The following is a 12428-nucleotide window of genomic DNA, read 5'->3' on the forward strand; positions in this document are numbered from 1 at the left end:
GCGCGCGCAAGCACACACACAGACACACACACACACACACACACACACACACACACACACACACACACACACACACACACACACACACACACACAAGCACAGTTCCTCTGGCCTCCCAGTCTTTTCCCACACTGATAGAAATCAGGAGCATGCCATAAAGCAAAGTCTTGGATCACAGGACACAACAGAGGCCCTCCTCTCCTCTCAGCCCACTTAGATCACTCACAGCTCACAGGGCTGATAAGATGACCGTGGTGCCTCCCTTATCCCTCTCCACCCCTCCCCCCGCTTCTCTTCACCCTCTGTTCCTGCTCTCCTCAGTGCCGACCTGTTTTCACCTTTCTGCCTTGCCACCACTCTTAAATTATTAGATATTTCCACCTGCAAAGTCTATCATGTCAATTCAGCTTTAACTGCACAATAACTATTGCAATGAATACTATCGTTGCTAAGAATCCAAATCACAGCTAAATCCGTCTGTTCCCTTGACATTATAGTGGTAACTTCAAACCATATAAAATAGTGCATCACCAGCTATAACTCTCACGTTTCCTTGACCTCATCCTCACATAACCGGCATGACCTCAGCTAAAAAAAAAAAAAAGTTTCTGCCCACACAGACCTCACTTGCCTCCCCCAAGTAGATTTTTTAGGTTGAAATATTTCAGCTATTTCTATGATGTCATGATTTAATGTCCAATTAATGGATGGCAGTGGAAACTGAGATTGTTTAAACTCTGTTCTGTAGATTATTTACTGGTGTTTGAGAATGTCCAGCCCTTTGCCGGTTGTAAATCATCTGCCCTCTCTTGACCCTCACAGTGCTATAAAGCCGCGCTTCCTCTGGCAGGACGGCTAAGTGGGCTTTAATGGAGCCTGCAGTGCAAGTTTTACCCTTTTTTAGATGATTATTTTTAGTGTTTGTTTAGTACACAGGAGTTTGTCTAGAAAGGGTCATGTAAATATAGTTAGATCATGTAACACATACAGACATGCACACACATGACGGTAGGAATGACATGCCGCTGTATGTAATGAGTGTACGTCGTTTCTGTTGCGATAGTGATTGATCCTCCCATCATGTCGAGGTTAGTTCTGAAAAATGCTGTGTTTGTTATAATTCGAAAGATATGTAGTTACAGACACGTGACATGTGTAACCGTGCCAGCTGTTCTCCGTTTGGAGAAATCATAAATAAGGAACAGTAACCCCCACATGTAGTCTGCATTTCTTGATCATTCTCAAAAAACCGCAAACATGTCTCACAAAGACTGACTAACAGGCATTTTGCTTCATTGCCAGTAAGGTCAGCAGTGGTTGTCATGAGCGGAAGTGGTCATCTAGTCATTCAGCGGTATGTTGGGTGTGTAACGTCTTATCACTTAGAGTACAGGAGTCGGGGGAGCAGATGGAAACAACCCGTGCAATTATTCATCATGGTCATTAACTCTGTAACTTAACAAATGCTGCCTAACAACTATAAAACACTGATTTTGTCTATAAAGGATGCCTTGGTACCAAGCCAAAGTGTTCAAAAATCACAGTAATTCACTTAAATTTAAAGAATATTCAAAATTCTTATATCAGGACCTTGATTGATTAATCACATCACTGCACAGCAACACAGAGGAAAAATGAACCATGCCACAACTTTTACATTTTTTTTCAGTGTAGGTTGGTGCTTTTAAGCCATAAATGTCTATGATTAGTTTGTGCTGTTGGGGAGAAATAAATAAAATTATCATAACCCATTACTCTGTCCATCTACGTTACATTTTCCTGTTGAAACACAAACCTGTACCTTAAACAAAGAAACAGAGTAATGGGATGAGACGGCATGTGTGGGAAAAGACTGGAGAGACGGGTGATCACAGTTAGGAATGAGTGGGTGAAGAAAAGGGTCAAATAAAAAGGGGAATGACCACCCTGAGTTGATTGTGATGGAAGGGTGTGTGTCTGCGTGTGAGTGTGTGTGTGTGTCTATGATGAGGGGGAATCCCAGCGCCAGCCGCAGAGCCAGATATGGGAGTGTGGGAATGAGACTGAGGGCTGGCAGGCTAACAAGGTCTAACACAGGAGGGGGAGGCCCAAACCAATATGGCACAGAGACTGCTTATTCAACCAGCAGAGAGTGCCAGGACCGTGTGTGTGTGTGTGTGTGCGTGTGTGCGTGCGTGCGTGTCCTTGTGTGTGCGTGTGTGCATGCAACCCTTGGCTACTTACCCTCCCCACTGGTTCAGTTAAATTGCACCCATCCTTGGACTTGCAGTGGTATATCGTACACACACACACACACACACACACACACACACACACACACACACACACACACACACACACACACACACATTATTCTTCCTCCTGTCTCTCTCTCTTTCTCTCCTAGGGATATTTGTATTTTATTTCTGTGGGGGTATTTGGCGCAGTCTTTGCGTTGATGTGGAGAAGGGAGATTTGGACGAATTGTGGATCTGCTCTTGGCGCCTGGCTCACGCTCAGGATAGCTGTGCGTGTCTGTGTGTGACTGAGTGGTTGAGTGCTCAGAGATGGTATTGTGCAGACAAAGTGAGGAAACTACCTCCATTAACAAGCCTGAATATGTTTACCAATATTTCATCCACTCGATGGTGTGTTTGATTTATTGTGTTCCAGAAACCAAGCTTTAGAAAGTGGGCACATCCTTTGCTGCTGGACAGAAGTACAGCTGTCTTTTTATTCCCAAATAGATGTGCTATTACTAATAGAATGAGCACAAACTTAAAAGGCACTGTGAGGGAACAGACAAATAAAAAAAACACAACTATTAAGGAAGATATTACACATATAATACAATCTGTACTAATGCATTATATATGGCTTGTAGGCTGCAGAAAAGGAGTAGAGACTGGAGAGCACTGATAGGTTGGGGTCATCTCAGGCAAGTAGGGAAAGATCCAACAGAGCTGTTATGTAGATCTGAGGGGCTTGGGTGGGAGCTGACCAGAGGTCAGCTTTATTTCGCGACATTCTGGATGTCATTGACAGGAAACAGCCGATCTGCTCGTCTTCTTTCAGCTGGAAGACGGATCAGGAGGGCTGAGGACTGCTTATGTCATCAGTACAGTGTGTGTGTGTGTGTGTGTGTGTGTGTGTGTGTGTGTGTGTGTGTGTGTGTGTGTGAGTGAGAGAGAGAGAGAGAGAGAGAGAGAGACATGTTTTATGACATGTGGGTAGGCTGGGTGAAGCATGGCAGGTGTAGGGAGTGTATTTTTAGGCCCTGTTGCGGAGGAGCATGGGATGATTGGGAGACACATCTTTCTATAAAACCTGCTGCCCAGAGAAAGAGACAAAAACACATACAAACGCAAAAACAACAACAACAAAGAAACACCTTGATGTTTACAGATGTGAACAAGCACAGATAAATCTGGCTTTCCAGGGAAGGCAGTGTGTTTTCACACTGCACACAAATGAGCTACAAACAGAATTTGACTTCCCCACCTCACTCACTAAAACCAGGAATAACTGAGAAGGAATACTTTATCTTTCCAAAGAGTATCCACATAGATTCAAAAGCAAGACCATGACATGTGAATGACCAAACCTCCATTGTAAAAAGCTAGAACTTGGCAGAATAGATATAACATACAGTCAGCATAACAGTATTATGTTCATTATTCATCATACAGAAGAATACATTTCCTTAATAGCCATTCATATCATCTTGAATACATTAGGTAGAATATTACCCTTTATATATCAAGGTACTGTATGTCCGTTGAGGATTGAAAGGGTTTGTCAAGGAAGATGACAACAGCAACATAGACAGAGGACAGCACAAAACAACACTGAAGATAAAACAGATAGAGTTTAAATGCCAAATGCCAAAACACTCATCTGATCTAATCTGAGACAGAAGGAAAGGAAGACGTGGAAACTATGAAGAAGTCAAGACACAGTAGAGTGGCCACTCTGGCTGTGAGCTAGGAGCGTGCAAAGACAGAAGACTGCAGTGTTTTGTTATTATGTGCAAATTATGTGTTTGCAAAGTGAACTTTCTACTAAGAGACTGGCGGATGTGTGCACTTGCTGTTAGGGAGATTTATAGTTTTATCTTGAACAATTTTGTTATTTGTAGCGACTATCTGGCCTGTTGGCAAGCATCAGAGAAACTCAGAGAGCAGCCGCAGCTCTGGATCCTCAAAGCGATGAAAGCAGTGTACACAGAGAGAGAGAGAGAGAGAGAGAGAAAGAGAAAGAAAGATGTCAGTGTTTGTGTTCAAGAGGAAGAGGCAGAGAGAGGGGAACGGGATACAGAGATAAACATACAGAGAAAGAGAGGGAAAGAGCAGCCTCCCTCCTTCTTGGGGCGTCTTGGCTGTTCCTGACGGGGAGTTGAGGAGGTTGTCTGTGTGAATCTGTGTGAATATGTGTGTGTGTGTGCACGCGTGTGTGTGTAGAGGGCTTGGTGTTGGCATAGAAACTGTCTGCAGGAAGCGGCTGTTCCAGGCGGAGCTCCGCTGGCAGACGCTCTCCGCTCACTTCCTGTGTGCTGCGAGGCAGGCAGGCAGGCAGGCAGGCACGCACACACACACACACACACACACACACACACACACACACACACACACACACACACACACACACACACAGAGACAGACACACACACTTGCACAGGGTTGGAGCGGGGCAGGGCGCTCGCCTGGAGAGCAGTCCAACAAAATGAGAGAGTGAGGGAGGGAGGCATGGAGGGAAGGAGAGAGGGAGGGAGGAGGGAGTTCAGCAGAGAGCAGCACTTTCCCACAGTCTGGGGATTTGACACATGGCTCTCACACATTCCTCAGCCCTGCGGCCGACCGAGCACCGGCACTCAGGGAAAGGAGGGAGCGAGAGAGAGAGGGGAAGGTTCCACCCTTAGAGCTTGCAAACAATATGGAGTTATGGAAGGCAGGGAGTGTGTGTCTGCATTCGCATGTGCCCTGCGTGTGTGTTTTTTAACATGTGTTTGCCTCATGCACCAATGCCTCAGTGTTTAACCCTTTCTTTACTATGTTCAGCTTGTCAGACAGAATCAGTCAGTGACACACACGAGCTGGCAGGTAGAGAGACGACCCACAAAGCTGAGGACAATCGTCTGTTTCAATGACCTGCACCAGCTGTGGTTTTTAGCCTGTTGCGGGCCAGCACACAAACACAGTAATGGCTTTTTAGTCACACTTGGATCTTTCTGTATCCCTGCCTGTGTTAATGCTGCAGGGACCAGTGGGTTAATGTGTTATGATTGAGGGGCTTGTGCCGTATTATTTCCAGTAATTTTTTCACGCAGGCTGACATCCTGCTGCAGTGAAACTGCCAGCATTGAAGATGCTTTATATACAATTTAAACATCAATACATTTCTGTCAAATTAACTGTGTAGTCATTGTATAATTACCATAAATAACTGAGAGCTCAGCAGTTCATCTCTCAAACAAATTATGTTATTCAAAATTAAAACCACAAAAGGCACTGTTATTGCACTTATAGAGCAGCCCGATTTAAAAACAAATGTCCACTCCAGATTTACTTTTTGTTCAGTTTAATGCAACTAATTTGACTCAGGTGTAGCACACTGCTTCAGTAACACTTTACTTTCTTCATGGTAATCAGCTTAATTAATTAAGAGATTTAATATACTCTTGATTTCACAAACCTCTTTGCCTTCTTGGCTCTGTAAGACTGAATGAGGTTCCCTGTTTTCTTTCTTCATCAAATACAGTCATGTGACAGAAAACAGACATGACAATGCATTTAGTTGAGTTTACTACTCACAAGACAGTCCAAAATATTGATATTGGAAAAGCAAGACTGGCCAAACAAATCTCCATTAAATGTATAATAACAGAATCCGAAAAAAGATTAGGAATGTAGTTCCTCATCTCTCATTTCCTGTCACTTTCTCTCTCCCTTCTGTCCTACCTTGTCTAGTTTGGTCTTTGATGTTGAGGCCATGTGTCCGTCCTGTCACTCTCCCCCCTCACTTAACCCCCCCCCAAACCTCCCTCCAGCCTCCAGTGCTTCCTTAAATAAATGTTCTGCTCGGTGGGATTTTAAAAGGAAGCCAAGGTCGCCCTCCTTGACAATTACAACGCAGCCTGGGACGAGTTGCTTTGAAAAGCAGCTTTGGCTGGCCCCCACCAACAGACACACAGCCCACCTGTACACACTCATGACTGTGTGTGTGTGTGTGTGTGTGCACGTGTGTGCGTGTAAGTGCGCGCGCGCGCGTGTGTGTGTGTTAGTGCTGGAGTTAAAGACCTGACAAGCAGGAAAAGAAACGGTTGCAAGAGAAACCTGGGGTGGAAGATGGTGGCATGAGGAGAAGATGGGAAGATGAAAGCAGGCAGGCCAAATCATTTCTTACTTGAGTGCCCATCCGCTATGGAGGATCCCAAATTGCCAATTAGGATGTCCCTTCTTGTTTTTTCCCCCCTCCCTCTTCTTCCTGCTTCCAAGCTTGGGTCAAAATTAGAACATCCAAGTCTCTAAATGGCTGTGTTTCTCATTTATGAGAGAATCCAAACACAGCGGGGAGGAAAACGGCTGCGGTCCGGGAGGCGAATGGCAGGCGGCCGTTTGATGCTGGGAAAACGACGACAAAGTGTTCCCGGAGGGAATCAATAGGGGGACGGACCAGCCCTGCAATTCCACACTACATGCCTGTGACACCTTGACACCGCAACTTCCTGCTAATTAAGAGCCGGCAGTCTCTTCCCTGTCAGCACATCCTCAGTGTGTCTGTGTGTACGTGTGTTTGTGTGTGTGTGTCCAAGGCTGGAGAGGTCAGCTGGACTGATGAGCCAGGTCAGTTGAGATAGGAAGGGATGGGTGGGAATGAACAGTGGAGCTTACTGTGTGTGTGTGTGTGTGTGTGTGTGTGTGTGTGTGTGTGTGTGTGTGTGTGTGTGTGTGTGTGTGTGTGTGTGTGGTGTGTTTGTATGTATCCCTGCGTGTGTGTGAGAGAGAGAGAGAGAGAGAAAACATGTTTGTGTGTCACATTGTGGTACAAACTGGTCTAGGTGTGGTTTGGTAGTTGGGTGCCTCTCATCCTTTGCCAGTTTTGTGTGTGTGTTTTTGTCAATGGAGGCATCAGGAGCACAGCTGCTGAACAGCTTAGTGTGCTAATAAAAGAGAATGAATGATATGATGGAGGTGGGCTCTATTCCATCGTTTTCCAGAGGAGCTGGAGGTTAGTTTCAGAAATCACCTGTATGTTTGCATGTCAGGGATCAAGGCAGGGATTCATTTTTAATGAGGGCATCATTTTTTCTATGACAGACCCTAGAACATCACAAACACAATTCCTCTGTATATAACCTAATGATAACCAAATCTGTTACTGCACTGCGAAGGTTAATGTATTTTTCTATATATCTACAGACTGTGTGAGTGTGTGTCTTAGTAAGTGTGTGTACCTATGTTAATCCACAGTTGATCATCTGTCATGACACACTGTCTTACCTTCTTTTGATTTGTGTGTGTGTGTTTAAATTCATTTGAGTGTAATTAACCTTCTGGTGATATAGGGCAATTTCAACAGCAGACATTAAAGATAAAATATTAATCTCATCCTTTGTGTGTCACATACATCAGTTCTGTGTGCCATTTGGCATGTGTTGATGTGTGTGACTTAAAGTGTGTGTCATTGAGTGTGTAATATTTGTATGATGGGGCTACTCCCAAATGATGAGTTAGGACATCATGGTGGCCCCATTGTAGCCGTGTGGCGACTGTTTCCTACTGATGTCTGATGTTTTTAGAGGCAGCCAAAGTGCTCTTTTGTTTCCAGATGACAGCAAAAAAATAACAAAAAAAACAAAACATGAGCAGATAGCCATGGCACGGTGAAGATGAAGGAATAGCACGCACCCACAGACACACACACATACACACGCACTCCTTAGTTTGAGGGACGCAGGGACGCAGATGAGGAGGGCTTTGATGTTTCCTCAAGATGTTTTGTTCAGCATGGCGGACGCCATGCACCACAAAACCATTCTCCCCCCGTGTGTGAAGGCAGGGGATTAGCAGTTCCTGGAGTCCTTCTAATGAAGCCTGTTTGATGTGAGGGCCCAATTACCGTTCAGGGGCCTAGAGAGAGGGCGGGGTGCAAGTTTGTGTCGGGGGAGAAGAGGGTGCATCCACTGTGACAGCTCAAATGACCTCGCCATCTACCCCTTGACTTTCCATTACCCCATCCCCCAATTTAGCCTCCATGTCCCCCTACCCCAGATTGGGAAACCTTTTAAATGAATCTTTACAACTGAAATTCAGAGTATATGATTTGTATCACCAACTATTGTGTAATATGCAGATCATAACAATTGTGGAAAGACAAAAGGAGTCTGAAAGTCTGAAGTCTGTTTCATACTTGATGAGGCTGGTGAAGTACGTATTTTTGATTCTCTCACATTTTGTATTTTGTGTTACAAGCATCAGGCCTGACCTGAATACAACCATGAATAATCAGACCTTATCCAAAATGCAATGGACCTGAACCGACCCTAATAGTGGGATACACACAATACTGGCAATGGCCAATTTAACATCTGTGTTTGTAATCTTTTGCATAGGCTACTGCTTTTCTTAAATATTTCCTCCTCCACATGTGATCAGAGCTGATACAGAGTGTCTTCTGTGCCCTGTACCGGACAGGATATGTTAGATGGATTTGGATCCACTCAGCTCTTGAACATATTGACACCCAGACCTAAGACCAGTGGCAGTAAGACCTGACCCGATTAAACAGAGTATAATTTAGACTAAAACTAGCTGTTCATGTGTGTTTGCATCCATTTCTTGGGCTAATACAGTGTGCCGTCCTATAAAGTCACAAGTTTTTTCCAGAGCCCTCTGTGATGGCCCTCCTATCAGTGCTGGCCTAATATGAACAAACAAATCTTTTCTACTTGTATTTTTGTGGGTGCGACACAAATCAAGTTTACACTGGAATGAACTGCCTCCATGAAATAGCTACGTATATTCCTGCACTCTAAGTCTGACACTGTCACAAGATTTCACCTTCTTCTGCCCGCTCTTCTTTTATGCTACCAAACTGCCACAAATGAAATCATTACAGCCATAAAATAGTATTCCAAACTCACCTGAGTTGTTTAGCTTGCTTGAATCAGTGCGGTTAGTGACTGACTGACTGACTGATGTTTTCCCCTCGGGGCTTTCTGCAGCTGTGTGCACTCGCTGCTGAGACAAACCTGTTAAACACCTATATACTCGACCTCGACTCGGCTGCTGCTGATATCACCTCTCGTACAGACTAGCTGCCATCACTTCCTATACGTGCTGAACTATAGGCCATATGTCGAAAATCGTTCAAAGGACCACTTGTGGGCTTCGGGGCTTGCCAGATTCATGTACCAACGTCAGACAATAGACAGTGCATTTTAGCCTGCTAACCTGTTAGCTTGTTATCTTGTAGATATTATTCTGATTCCTGCTGCCTGTGGACTTTGGAGAGACTCTCTCCTCTAGTTTTGTTAAGTTACACAGCTTTAAGTCCCTGTTAGTGTTAATGATCGTTTTGCATTTTGATTTTAACACTTCGTGTCCAGTGTATTTTATTTCAGCTACTGATCTTATATAAGACCTGGTAGGGTTTAGTTTATTTACTGTAAAAATACAGATGTAGCATTAAAACAATTATCACATTAGTAAAAACACCTCTTGAGTTCATAAGTTATCAGTTATCATTGTATGCAGCCTGCAGCTTAACATTTTGGGAGAATAAATGATGCATATTGTTTCACTTCCACTTGATACTGGCATATCATGTTAGTTACACTCTTGCGGCCTGAAAGGAGCGTAACACCAAATACTGGAAAGCTTGAAACACTAGATACATTTAGAGGTCTGCACTGGTGTATGCTGAGGCGAAGAAAAAAAAACACTCGAACATCCCGACTCTAACCCTCACAGTGCCAACAAAATGTTCCACTGAAATAAATGAGTCGGTCTGAACACAGCCTTAGGAGGGAGTGTATGAGAATGAAAGAGTCGGAGAGCAAAAAGAAACAGCTGAAATGTTCTCCCGTCATTCAAGCCCATATCTGAACAAGAGTAAATATTTGGCTTGTGGGCAGGGAAGAAGTAGGATATGTTAGCATGGGGAGTCTGGCGGATGTGCTGTGTGTGCATGCTGATTACAGTGGGTGAAAGTGTGTGTGTGTGTGTGTGTGTGTGTGTGTGTGTGTGTGTGTGTGTGTGTGTGTGTCTGTGTCTGTGTCTGTCTGTGTCTGTCTGTGTCTGTCTGTGTCTGTCCGTGTCTGTGTCTGTGTCTGTCCGTGTCTGTGTCTGTCTGTGTGTATGGGCACAATTGTAAAGTTTGTATAAGAGGAGTGTTAGCATTACATGTGAGCATGTAACTGTAAACATGCACGTGCTTATGCGAGGTTGTGTGTATGTGAGGATGTAGTGTTTTTTCCCATAAGGAATGAATTTCTTGTATGCGAAAATACCATTTGATGTCCTTTTAAGGCTGTGGTTATCACAGACAGCACAACAAAATCAACCTATGAAGCTGCCACAGATGAGTGATTCTTGTCCTTGTAAGAACTGTTATGCTTTTGTTTGACTGACAAATGTTACACTAAATTGGCCATTCACTGAGATATAGCTCTTCTAATTTTGATTATTGGATTTGTCACTACCATTTTTTTCTGGTGATAAAGAGTAAGATTGAGATCCCAGGTAATAGTATCATCTAACAGCATGTGTTATAGGGATTCAGAAGTACTGTGATGTATCTGGTCAGACAACATGCATACTGACCTCCTCGGTGACAAATATCACCTCACTGTTTACTGTATCTCTACAATCTGTGATCTGTTTCACCTCAACCTCATAATTTCCTTTTGAATATAAGACGATAATCTACATTGTGCTGTGATGTGAAATCCTCGTCTACTTACACTTTCGGTTAATCTACTTTTATGTAAGAAGGACGGATCACCACAGATGTGGTAAACAAGGGACTATCCTGCCAGTAAGATCTTACTCATCGTCTGCCTGGATGAGGTCTGGGAACCAGGTTCAGCCACTCACCGCCAGTCTGTCCTCTTTTCACCACTGTGATCAAACCAGTGACGGCTGACTTCATCATCTTCCTCTGAATGTTGGATGAGCCTGTCGTCATGAAAGCACCTCACTTTTTGTGAACAATTGACATAAACATGAGTCAGAATATCAGAGTGGAACAGCATATTTATCATTACTGCTACTACCAATCAGTGGTGGAAAGTACTGTACTTAAGCACAGTGTTAAGGTGCTTTACTTGATTATTATCACTTTAGTAGTAGTAGTAGTTTTCTGCTACGTTATGCTGCTACGTTATACTCCATTACAACTGAGAGAGAAATGTACTTGTAAACTACACTTATCTGACACCTATAGTTGCTATTTTTCAGATTGATATTTAAAAAATATTTTAGCGTTACATATGCATTATAATGGCATACATATCTTGTATGTTTCAGATGTCCATGAGGTGTGAATTATTAGTCACAAATAAATATATACAAATTTCTTAAGCCATATTTCTTACTTACCAGATCAATCATCTCACAACCTCCCAAGTTTATTTTGTGACCCTTTGGAGGTAATTCTGCCTGTAAGTTGTAACTGCCTAACTGTGCGTAAACTGGTTAAAACTAGCTCCACCTTGACCAGCTACAAGAGTGAAATGTTGCCTACACATTGACAGATCACTATTAACAATCTGAGTGGCATAGCAGTAGTTTAGGAGTGCAAGGGGTATTCTGTGTCCTGAAAAGCGCCATCATCTATGTGAAGCATGTTGCACTACCATCAGTTCATTCATTCTTACAGTGGGTGGCCCTAGAGGGGGCAACGATGGCTGAGAGCAGCAGTCTGCGGGGTGAGTGATTTCATAAACAAAGACAAGAGAGGAAGTAGATGACACGCACTCTGTGGTGTGGCTGTACTGGGTCAGTGGGGGTGAGGGTGGTCAAAGTCGTTGTGTGTGAATCGGGGGGGGGGGGGGGAGGGGGAGGGAAGGGTGAGGGGGGGGGGTGGGGGGCGGGGGGGGCGGGGGGAGGGGGGGGGGGCGGGGGGGGGGAGAGGGGGGTGGGGTGGGGGGGGGGCGTGGGGTGGGAGGGGGGGGTGGGGGGGCAGGGGGGGGGGCGGGGGGGGAGGGCGGGGTGGGGGGGGGTGAGGGTGGTCAAAGTCGTTGTGGGGGGGGGGGGGGGGGGGGGGGGGGGTTGCTGCTGCGTGCCAACAGGGTCCTGTTTGCATCTCTGGAGAGGCCCACAGAGGCAAGATTTTATCTGGCGCGTGCCTCGGCCGCTGTTTCCCACACTCTGCATGCTCCATTGCCAGGAAGGGGGTGAGAGGGGAGACTTATGATTATGTGTGTGTGTGTGTGTGTGTGTGTGTGT

Source organism: Seriola dumerili, unplaced genomic scaffold (assembly GCF_002260705.1).
Source record: "Seriola dumerili isolate Sdu_G_001 unplaced genomic scaffold, Sdu_1.0 BDQW01000002.1, whole genome shotgun sequence".
Taxonomy (NCBI): domain Eukaryota; kingdom Metazoa; phylum Chordata; class Actinopteri; order Carangiformes; family Carangidae; genus Seriola; species Seriola dumerili.